The 10,075-nt window shown below is 42.4% G+C and overlaps 1 long non-coding RNA gene across 1 annotated transcript; it reads left to right on the top strand.

Moving 5' to 3' along the window:
* The first annotated feature begins 443 nt into the window (after nt 1-443).
* LOC135318646 (uncharacterized) lies at nt 444-9,205 on the top strand. The gene is made up of 2 exons (XR_010376941.1): nt 444-526; nt 8,157-9,205. It is a non-coding gene; the product is annotated as an uncharacterized LOC135318646 (long non-coding RNA).
* Nucleotides 9,206-10,075: the final 870 nt, after the last annotated feature.

Here is a 10,075-nt window from a genome sequence, read left to right as displayed (position 1 = left end):
GATAAGTTTATCTTTTTGTGTCTTTGTTTTTTGATTTTTTTTTTTAAGATTACACATGTGAGCGATCTCATATGGTATATTTCTTTCTCTTTCTGGCTTACTTTTCTTTGAATGACATTCTCCAGGTCCATTCATGTTGCTGCAAGTGGCATTACTTTATTATTATTTTATGGCTGAATAGTAGTCTATTGGAGAAATATACTACAGTCTCTTTATCCAGTCATCTTTCAGTGGACATTTAGGTTGTTTCCATGTCTTGCTATTGTAAATAGTGCTGCTGTGAACATTGGGGTAAAAGTGTCTTTTTGAGTTAGGGTTCCTTCTGGATATATGTCCAGGAGTGGGATTGCTGGGTCATATGGGAGGTCAAATTTTTGTCTTTTCAGGAACCTCTATACAGTTTTCCACAATGGCTCCACCAAACTGCATTCCCACCACAGTGCAGTAGGGTTCCCAATTGTCCGTAGCCTCTCCAGGATTTACTGTCTGTGAACTTCTGAATGATGGCTATTCGGACTGGTGAGAGGTGAGTCTTGATTGCAGTTTTGATTTGCATTTCTCTGATAATGATATTCAGCATTTTTTTCATGTGCCTATTGGCCATTTGTATGTCTTCATTGGAGAAAAGTTTCTTTAGGACTTCTGCCCATTTTTGAATTGAATTGTTTGTTTTTCTTTCTTATTAAGTGTAAAAGCTGTTTACATATTCTGGGAATTAAGCCCTTGTCAGTTTCATTTATTGCAACTATTTTCTCTCATTTCATAGATTGTCTTTTTGTTTTGCTTTTTGTTTCCTTTTCTGTGCAAAAGCTTGTAAGTTTAATTAGATCCTACTTGTATTATTTTGCTTGTATTTCTATTGCTTGAGTAGACTGCTCTAGGAAAACATTGTTGAGATGTATGTCAGATGTTTTGCCTATGTTTTCTTCTAAGAGGTTTATAGTGTCTTGTCTACATGTTTAAGTCTTTAAGCCATTTTAAATTTATTTTTGTGTATGCTGTGAGGGAGTGGCCTAACTTCACTGATTTACATTCAGCTGTCCACTTTTCCCTACACCATTTTCTGAAGAGGCTGTCTACTCCATTGTATGTTCTCACCTCCTTTGTCAAAGATTTAATGACCAAAAGTTTGTGGGACTATTCTTGGTAATTTTGTTTATCCATTCATTGATGGATGGATATTGTTTGTAACCTTTGGCTACTCTGAATGATACTGCCATGAATATTGATGTGCAAGTTTTTGTGAGAATATGTTTTCATTCTGTTGGCTGTACAGTTGGCTCGCCATATCTGTAGTTTCCACTTCATGGATCCAGATGGCTGGTTGTAAAGGGACTCGAACATCCTTGGATTATGGTATCCAGGGTGGGGGGTTCCTGAAACGAACCCCCCGAGGATACTGAGGGATGACTCTATATGTAGGAGTGGAATTGCTGAGCCATATATTTCTAACCTTTTGAGGAAACACCAGGCTTTTCCAAAGAAGCTGCACCATTGCTCCTTTCCAACGGCTGCATATTGAGGGTTCCCATTTCTCTGCCTCCTGACCGACACTTGTTATTGTCCATGTTTTGATTATAACCATCCTAGTGAGTGTAAAATCAGATATCATTTTGATTTTGATTTCACAAGTGATGCTGAGCATCTTTTCATATGCTTATTGCCCAATTGTGTATCTATTTAAATACTTGGCATATTTAAAAATTGGGTCGATTTTCTTTGTATTGGTCAGTTGTAAGCATTTGTTTTATATCCTGGATACTAGTCTCTTATTAGATATATGCTTTGCAAAATTTTTCTCCTATTCTGCAGATTGTCGTTTCACTTTAGTTTTTTTAAACATTAAAACAATTTCTTTCTAGGGGAGGTAATTAGATTTATTCATTTTATTTTTCTTGCTAAGCACGCACTCTATCACTTGAGATACACCCTTCCCCTTCATTTCACTTTCTTGATGATGTCCTTTGTAACAAATGGTTTTAATTTTGATGAAGTCAATTTTATCTTTCTTTTTTTTCACTTGTGCTCTTGGTATTGTATCTAGGAAGCCATAGCATATCCTTGAACCACAAAGATTTAAACTATGTCTTCTTTTAGAAAGTTTATACATTTAGTTTTTACGTTTCCGTCTGTGATCCATTTTGAATTAATATTTTATTTGTTATATAAAATACGGGGGTCCAGATTCCAGATTCATTCTTTTGCCTTCAGATACCCAGGTGTCTCTGCACCATTTGTTGAATAGACTATTCTTTCAATGGAGTTTTGTTGGCACATTTCTGGAAAAATGACTGTAAATGTAAGTTTCCCCCCTGGATTTTTTATTGTTTCTCATAGATTTATGCATCCAAACTTATGCCAGTACCATAATGACTTGAGTACTATAGATTTGTAGTAACCATTCAGTGAGTCCTCCAACTTTGCTCTTCTTTTTCAAGATTGTTTTGGCTGACCTGGGTCCCTTGCACTTCCATATGAATTTTGGCATCAGTTCTTCAATTTTTGCAAAGAAGTCAGCTGGAATTTTGATAGGGATTCCATTAAATTTGTAGATCACTTTCGGGAGTCTTAACATTTTTAACAATATTGTCTACCATTCCATGAACATGGGATGCCTTCCATATATGTAGATGTTTTAATTTTTTTTTTGGTGATACTTCAAAATGTTCAATGTGCAAATCTTGTAAAATTTTGTTAAATGTATCTCTCATTTTATTTTTAATGCTGTTGTAATTGGAAAGGCTGAGCTTCCTAAGGGTGGGACAATTTATTTATTTATTTATTTATTTATTTATTTATTTATTTATTTATTTATTTCTAGGATTCCTACACAGCAAATACCCTAGATTTATATTTGCTACATAAATCTATCCACAATTCTTCCCACCCCCGTGTCATAAGAAACCAAGACCCAGGTTAAGCTACCTGAACACTTATGTGGAAGTGAGAAGTGAGACCCTTGGGTGGGGCTTTGTGCAGATTATACTGAAAGCTTATTCATTATGGCTTCATCTTAATTTCTTTTAAACAATCCTTTCAGTGTATATAGTCAGATACATTAAGAAAATGCCCTTTCGATGTGTGGAGGAGCTAAGACTATAATTTTCAAATAATTTCTAGTGAGAGTGTTGTACTTGAAACTAATTTGCATCAATCTTTGAAGATTTATGTTTCAGGAACTTTGACTATATAATACCTGTCTTTATTCAATAACTACAACTAAATGCTCAAACAACATGTAAGAGTTTGAGCAAACTGCCCCCGCCCTGTAGTGCTGGTTGGCTGCAGCTGTAACTGGAGTCAAGTCTTACCTATCCCAGTACGCTTGGGTGGATCTGCTCAAAGGGGTTCGTCCAATAGTTTGTCGGTAGTCTTTTGGACAAAGCTATAAAGCATTGATTTAAGGTTGCTGGAATGGAATCTATTTTATTAATATTAAGTAAGCACATATTGAGTGTTTACTGTATGTTGGGAATTGTCCCTCAGCCTCACATGAATATTATTTCGCTTAAAACCTCTCATATTTCCTTGTTATTCACACTTTACAGATAAGGAGTCTGAGTATTAGGTTTTCTCTCTTTTGGGGGGAGCTCATTATCAATGATGGGAAGTTGTAAGGAAAAAGATACTGATTCATCCAGAGAAAACATTTTTCTGAGAGTCAGCACTGAAGAGGTTGATCATTGTTTGAGTAAGACGAGCCCCGGGTTGTACGGAGTCAGCATCCCTGTCCTGGACACGGCACGTGTAGCACTGCATGGTGGGTGAGGCGGTGCGTCCGCGCAGGGAACGCGGATGCCGGGCCATTGGGCTGTGCTCAGGCCCGGTGGGGCTTTCTCCTAAGGGAAGTGGAACGTCATTGTCACAATTTAAGTAGGGGAGAGGGGTGCTCTCGTAGATCACTTTTGTCTTGTAGAATGCTTAGAAACATTTAGAAGGCTCGGCAGGAGGTGATGTGATAAGTCAGAGTAGGGTGGCTGTGAGGTGTAGCAGTGTTCAATATTCAAATGGTTTTCAGTCCCAGGTTTGTGGCTCAGTAGCCGTGTCACTTTGGATGACGCACTCAAGGAAGTGAAACAATTTATCTTATTACTTGAAGCAGTGATATACCGCCTTCCCAGGACTTCTGTGGAGATCCAGTGAGATAACGTGTGCACAATGTGCAGCGTGGTCACCAGCACAGAGTCAGTGCTGAGGGAGTGCCAGTGAGAACTTTGTAGGTGAGGTGTGGGTGGTGTGACTCGTTGACTGAGGAAATTGGGCCCTGAAGGAGGGGTCCAGTCACATCTGTGAGTGATGGGACTGAGCTGGGAGAGGCAGAGGGTGGAGTTGGAGGTGCCCTTGAAACATCTAAGTGCAGTGCCACAATCACAGAGGAGGTCTAGGCCCGGGCTGTGCATTTTCCTATAATCTCAATCCCTGAGGACGCCAAGGTATTGATCATTGAACGTGAAGACATACTTACAGGACAAGTGAATAGTAGTATCATCTCTGTCATCAAAGCTCACGTCTCTTTATTCATCACTCACTTTGCTAATTGGGTACTTACAGAGCTCAATTCACCATCCTCACCTGGGCTCAGGCTCCACAGAAAAGATCTTGTGAGTCTCCCTCTTTTCCAGAAGAAAACACATTTAGCTGGTAGACTTCTCTACTTCGCCAGACTTAGAATTTTAGTTTGTTGATTTAATTCTGTTTTCTGTTGGCCGTCTCCTGACAGGAGAGACATTTTACCTCATGGTCAGGTTTCAATTAGCTGTTACTGAGAACTGCTGATCTGATCCATAGTGTATTTTTTCTATTAACTTTGTAGAGTACTTATCACTTTTCTGTCTTTGCCCTTTAATTTTGTTTCCTCTTCAATGTTCTATCCTATTTGGGGCCTTATTTTATTTTTTAATTCAAAAATGTCTGTTAGAAGTTAAGAAAACAAAAGCAAATAAAAAATGCACATGATAGCTAGATTTAGAATATATCTAGTGTGTTTTCTGTCTCGGCAATGGAGGGTTCTAGAAACTCTTGAAAACCTTCATTACATAAGTTCCTTAAAATGCTGATTAAGAAATAATACCTTCCTTCCTCATCTTTCAAGCTGCACAGCTAATTGTCAAGAAAGTGAGGGGAAATCCTCAGAAGCCAAGTCAACCAGAAAGCAGGGATTCTGGGAGATACACGAGCCTTAGAAGCCCTGGGGGCCAGTTGGCTCCTGAACTGAGTTTCAGTTGCCTTGACAGGAGGGCAGGAGGTGAGCCCCAGGCCTCTCACACTGGGAGTTGGATGGCTGTTCTTATGTAAGTCCAAGCACATCCTGAGAATCCTGCTTTATAAAAGGGTGAATTAGAAAGAAAAGTAAAAAAGCATTCCTCAAGGCAAGGAAGTAAGGAAAGTCAATTTTTTTGGAAGCGGGGAAAAATAACATATCCAATGTAAGTATTTAGTTTAAATCTGTTCTGGCATGAGAGTGACAACAAACTCCTGGCAGAAAATCACAGCTCCTCCAGGAAAGAGAAGTTGTGTTTTGAATGAATCAGTGGGCAGCCATTCCGAAAAAGGTCTCCAGAGTCTTCTGGATCAAGATACTGGACCCAAACACCTCCATTCCATGGTCTCATTTAAATAACCAGAAAGGTTTTAAAGGAAAGAAGCCATAATCATAGTTCTATTTATTGACATTAATATATGCTAGGAATTCAGAGGTGACTATGGAGTTGTCACCTCTTTTATGGACCTTACTTTCTATTTCACATAGTTGGGGTACTTGGTGGAGGGTGGTGTTAGTCTGTTGCAATTAGCCAGGACAGGAGATTAAGAAAGCAGTGAAGGGCGGGTGACATTTTTAGCTGAGGACAGTCCTGTTCAGTTGGTTTGTAATTGCAGGCTCGTTGAGTTGTCACTGGAGGGAATTGATCTTATGGAGTTTGGACTTAACTCAGGCCTCTTCAGAATGGACAAGTGAACCTGGAGAAAGACAGTCAAATCTGTGCAGACATTAAAGTCCACGTGAACGTGCTGTATCCCTGAGCCAAAGATAGGACAAGTAGGCAGCACCTCTTGAGGACAGAGGAGTGGTTTTTAAGGTTCTCCAAGAATGAAGCCCAGGGAACCGGGATGGCCAGTTGTCAAACTGTGACGTTGCTCTTTGGATGGTGTACCCACCGAGGTTATTGGCCGTTTGTAGGTTTCCATTTCTCTTTAATGCATGACAGGTGATGAGGACGTGGGCATACACTTTTGACACCTTGTCGAAGTGACTGGGTACCTGCCTAGAAGGGCGGGCACAGCTACGGCTGCGCCATACATCTTGCCGCCCATCCCGTTCCCTGGCTCCGTGATCACGGCAGAGTGGTTCCTTGATGACCTGTCCGTCTCCTCTGTGACATCGTAACCCAACAAAATACCGGAGCGTATTAGCTTGGCTTTGTTCTTTTCCATCCTTCCCTTCAAATGATGATGACTGATAATGGACCCAGTTACGTTTGCAGATGGTTTACACGTAGTGCTGTCAGTACAAACCTTGTAATCCCCACTGTGTGATCTAGAGAAGAAAGTTACATTCTTTCCAAATTGTTTTGATGCACTTATGTGGGAAAATGATGTACGTTTGAATATGTATTTCCTCTCTGAATCATCATGGCTACAGATGAATATTTGTAGACATGGAATGAGTTTACTGTATTTGAACTGTATGGTCCCCTAAATTCTCCCCAGCTTTTTAAAGTCATCACTGGAGTGCTACCTCCACAGTGTCCCAAAGCATCCACCACTGCCTGTTCTTCGGACACTGTGAGTTTCCAAGTTGGAGAAGGCTGCTGGCTGTTGAGGCATTCTCTGGCACATCTCTGGCTGGTTGATGTGAGCTTAGCACACAAGACTTGGCAGACAGTATCTAACCATGGTCACGTCCATTTCTGGAACACTCATGGAGGATTTTACACCTATGCTAGTGGCATACGTTATTTCTTTTAGTTTTCAAAACAATCGTAATTAGATTTTATCACCTGTATTAATAAGGAAACTGTCAAAGCGAGTGATGTGCAGACTTTGGACTGGAACACGGGTCTTTCTGATCCCTATCTCTGTTCCCTCCCCAGCCTATCCTTCCAAATGTCCAGGAGACTCTTCCTCAGTCTTGAGTTTCCCGCTGATGTTACCACTGTCTTTGTTTCTGGAGAGGAAAACAAGTCTAAACTTACTTTCCAGTTGGAAATGGAATGGAGAGTTAATGTTGGAAGCCGGGAGAGTCTGTCCTGTGATGAAGCGGTCTCTGAGCCACTTCCATGGGGACGTCACGTCACTGTCTGGGCCCCTTGCACAGCCTGTGCACAGGTGATAAGCCAGATGTGCTGAGCAGTCCTACCGGACAGGGAAGTGCATTGGAAATGAGTTTGGGTATTTGGTTTCATTACATATGTTCCTGAGGGCCTTGGCTTGGCACTTCAAATGGGACCACTCCCTGTCCCACAGACTCGTGCTCTGGGCCCGTGCAGACTTAAAGTGGCCTCAGCCTGAGGCTCAGGGCCCGTGGTGATGAGGAGCATTTTAGTCCAGTGTCTGCCGGAGGCTCTGACACTTCTGGGCCATGGGAATTTGTCCAGGATGATAATAAATCCTCCCCGAGATTCAGACTTCCTTGCCTGTGAGCCGGGGTAGTAATAGTTTCTGAAATGATTGTAATGATTCAGTAATGGGCACAGCGTGTGCTGGCAGGTAGCTGATGTTTAAGGAGCAGAAGTCGCAGTCACTCTGTCAGCCTCTCACTGTGTGCTCTGTGCTTTGAGAGGTTGTGTGTTTGGTGAAAGTCCCGCCCAAAACCTAGGGTGTAGATGAATTGTTGTTCCTTTACTTTCCCGTCCTTTTCCTCTTTCCCTTCTCTGTGTCCCATGTTTAGGTAGCAGATTCCACTGTTTCAGGGAATACGGAACTTTCTAGTAAAAGGAGAGGCGGAACGCGGAAAGGTGGGGCCCAGAGGGGGTCTGGAGCATCTGCACAGCGCTGCTTCCCTGCATTTCTGCATCCGGTCCCATCAGTGCATGAAGTCAGCCTTCCTCTTCCTTCCTGTGTCGTTGGGCCTCTGTTTTAAGGGAAAATTTTTTACGGGTCTTTTTTCCATTACATGTTTCGTTCAAATGCTTGTTGCTTTTCTCCCTGTGCTTCAGCATTCCTAGGAGAGAATTCAGCAGTGCAGCATCCTCTCCGAGCTCTATGAGATGATCGGCTTCCACCGCAAGTCCGCCTTCTTCAAGCGGGTGGCCCCCGTGCAGCGCGCGGCCCCCGGCATTACGGAGCCTGGCGGGAAGGCCTGCTACCGACTCCTTCTGCAGACGCTTCCTGGCTACAGTCTGTCGCTGGATCTGCAGGACTTCAGCAAAGGTGTTGGAACTAAAACATTGCTTCAGTCCCATTAACCATGCCTGGTTTGGGCCCTGCTGTCCTGTCTCATCAGGGTGAATTCTGATTCCTTTAGAATAGGGCTCAGCAGACTTTTTCTGTCAAGGGCTTGGGAGTAAGTATTTCAGGGTCTGCAAACCTCCTGATCTCTGGTGCAGCTGCTCAGCTCTGCTGTTCAGACGCCAGAGCATCCGGACATTCCACACACCCACAGAGCTTTATTAACAGCGGTGTCTGGGGCTGGATTCAGTGTATGAACTGCAGTTTGCCCCCACAGCCTCCTCACTATTGACGCCTGCAACAGAGCATGCATTTGCGACAATGGGTGAACCTGCACTGACACGTCATCATCACCCAGAGCCCAGACTTGACACTAGGATTTACACTTGGTGGTGTGCACTCTGTGGGTTTGGACAGATGTGCAATGACATGTATCCACCGTCACAGCATCATACAGAGTAGTCTGTCTTAGTGACCTTAAAATGCTCCGTGCTGCACCTCATTCATTGCTCCTTCCCCTCTAGCCTCTGACAGCCACTGATCTTTTAGTCTCTGTGGTTTTCCCTTTCCCAGAACACCATACAGTTGGAATCAGACAGTTGCGGAACCTTCCCAGATTGGCTTCTTTCCCTTAGTAATATGCATTTAAGGTTCCTCCATGTCTTTCCATGCCTTGATAACTCATTTCATTTTAGCACCAAATAATAGTCCATTTTCTGGCTGGACCACAGTTAATCCATTCACCTACTGAAGAACAGCTTAGTTGCTTCTGAGTTCTGGTGATTATGAATAAAGCTGCTATTAACATCTGTATGCAGTTTTGTGTGTGGACATAAGTTTCCACTTCGTCGAGTAAACACCAAGGAGCACAGTTGCCGGATCATGTGTTAGGAGTACGTTTAGTTTTGTAAAAAATTGCCAGACCGTCTTCCAAAGTATCTGGGCCATTTTACATTCCCACCAGCAATGCATGAGAATTCCTGACGCTCCACATCCTCACCAGCATTCGGTGCTGTCAGTGTTCTGCGTTTTGGCAGTTCTGACAGGTGTGCAGTGGTACCTCGCTGTTTCAGTCTGCATCCCCTTGATGACAGATGCTGTGGAGCATCTTTCCATAGACTTCTTTGGCATCTAGATTTTTTCTTTGATGAGGTCTTTGTCAGGAATTTTGCTCATTTTTAATCAGGTTGTTCATCCTTCTTGTTGAGTTTAAAGAGATTTTGGTATATTCTGGATATCAGCCCCTTATCAATGTGTCCCTGCCCTTCACCTGCAGCACCGGAGTTGTCCTTTGGGTCTCAGTGGAGTGTCAGCTCTTCAAAGAGGTTCCCTGTCTTCCCTCAGCCTAAATACTGTCCTTGTATTTTTCACTTTCATTGACTCATTTTGTTCTTTTTAAATAGCATTTCCCATAATTTGTAAGTATATTAAAAAAAAAAAGGGCAATGATTGAACACCACCTCCCCCACCAGGCTGTGTGCCCTGTGAGAGCAGAGGCCCTGTCCCCACTCACTGTTTCCCATGACAGCACATGGCACATGTCCATGTAAAAGTGTGTAACGTGGGGCCAAACCTGATGAGCAGCTATGATGACATGTGTTGGCTACCATTTATTGAGTAGACTTTGTTTCTGATGTAAATTATTAAATCACATGAATGAAACTTGTTTGTTTTGAAAAATAAAACA

Source organism: Camelus dromedarius, chromosome 19 (genome assembly GCF_036321535.1).
Source record: "Camelus dromedarius isolate mCamDro1 chromosome 19, mCamDro1.pat, whole genome shotgun sequence".
Lineage (NCBI taxonomy): Eukaryota > Metazoa > Chordata > Mammalia > Artiodactyla > Camelidae > Camelus > Camelus dromedarius.
The sequence above is the reverse complement of the archived record's forward strand: the minus strand, read 5'-3'. Positions and strand labels throughout refer to the sequence as shown.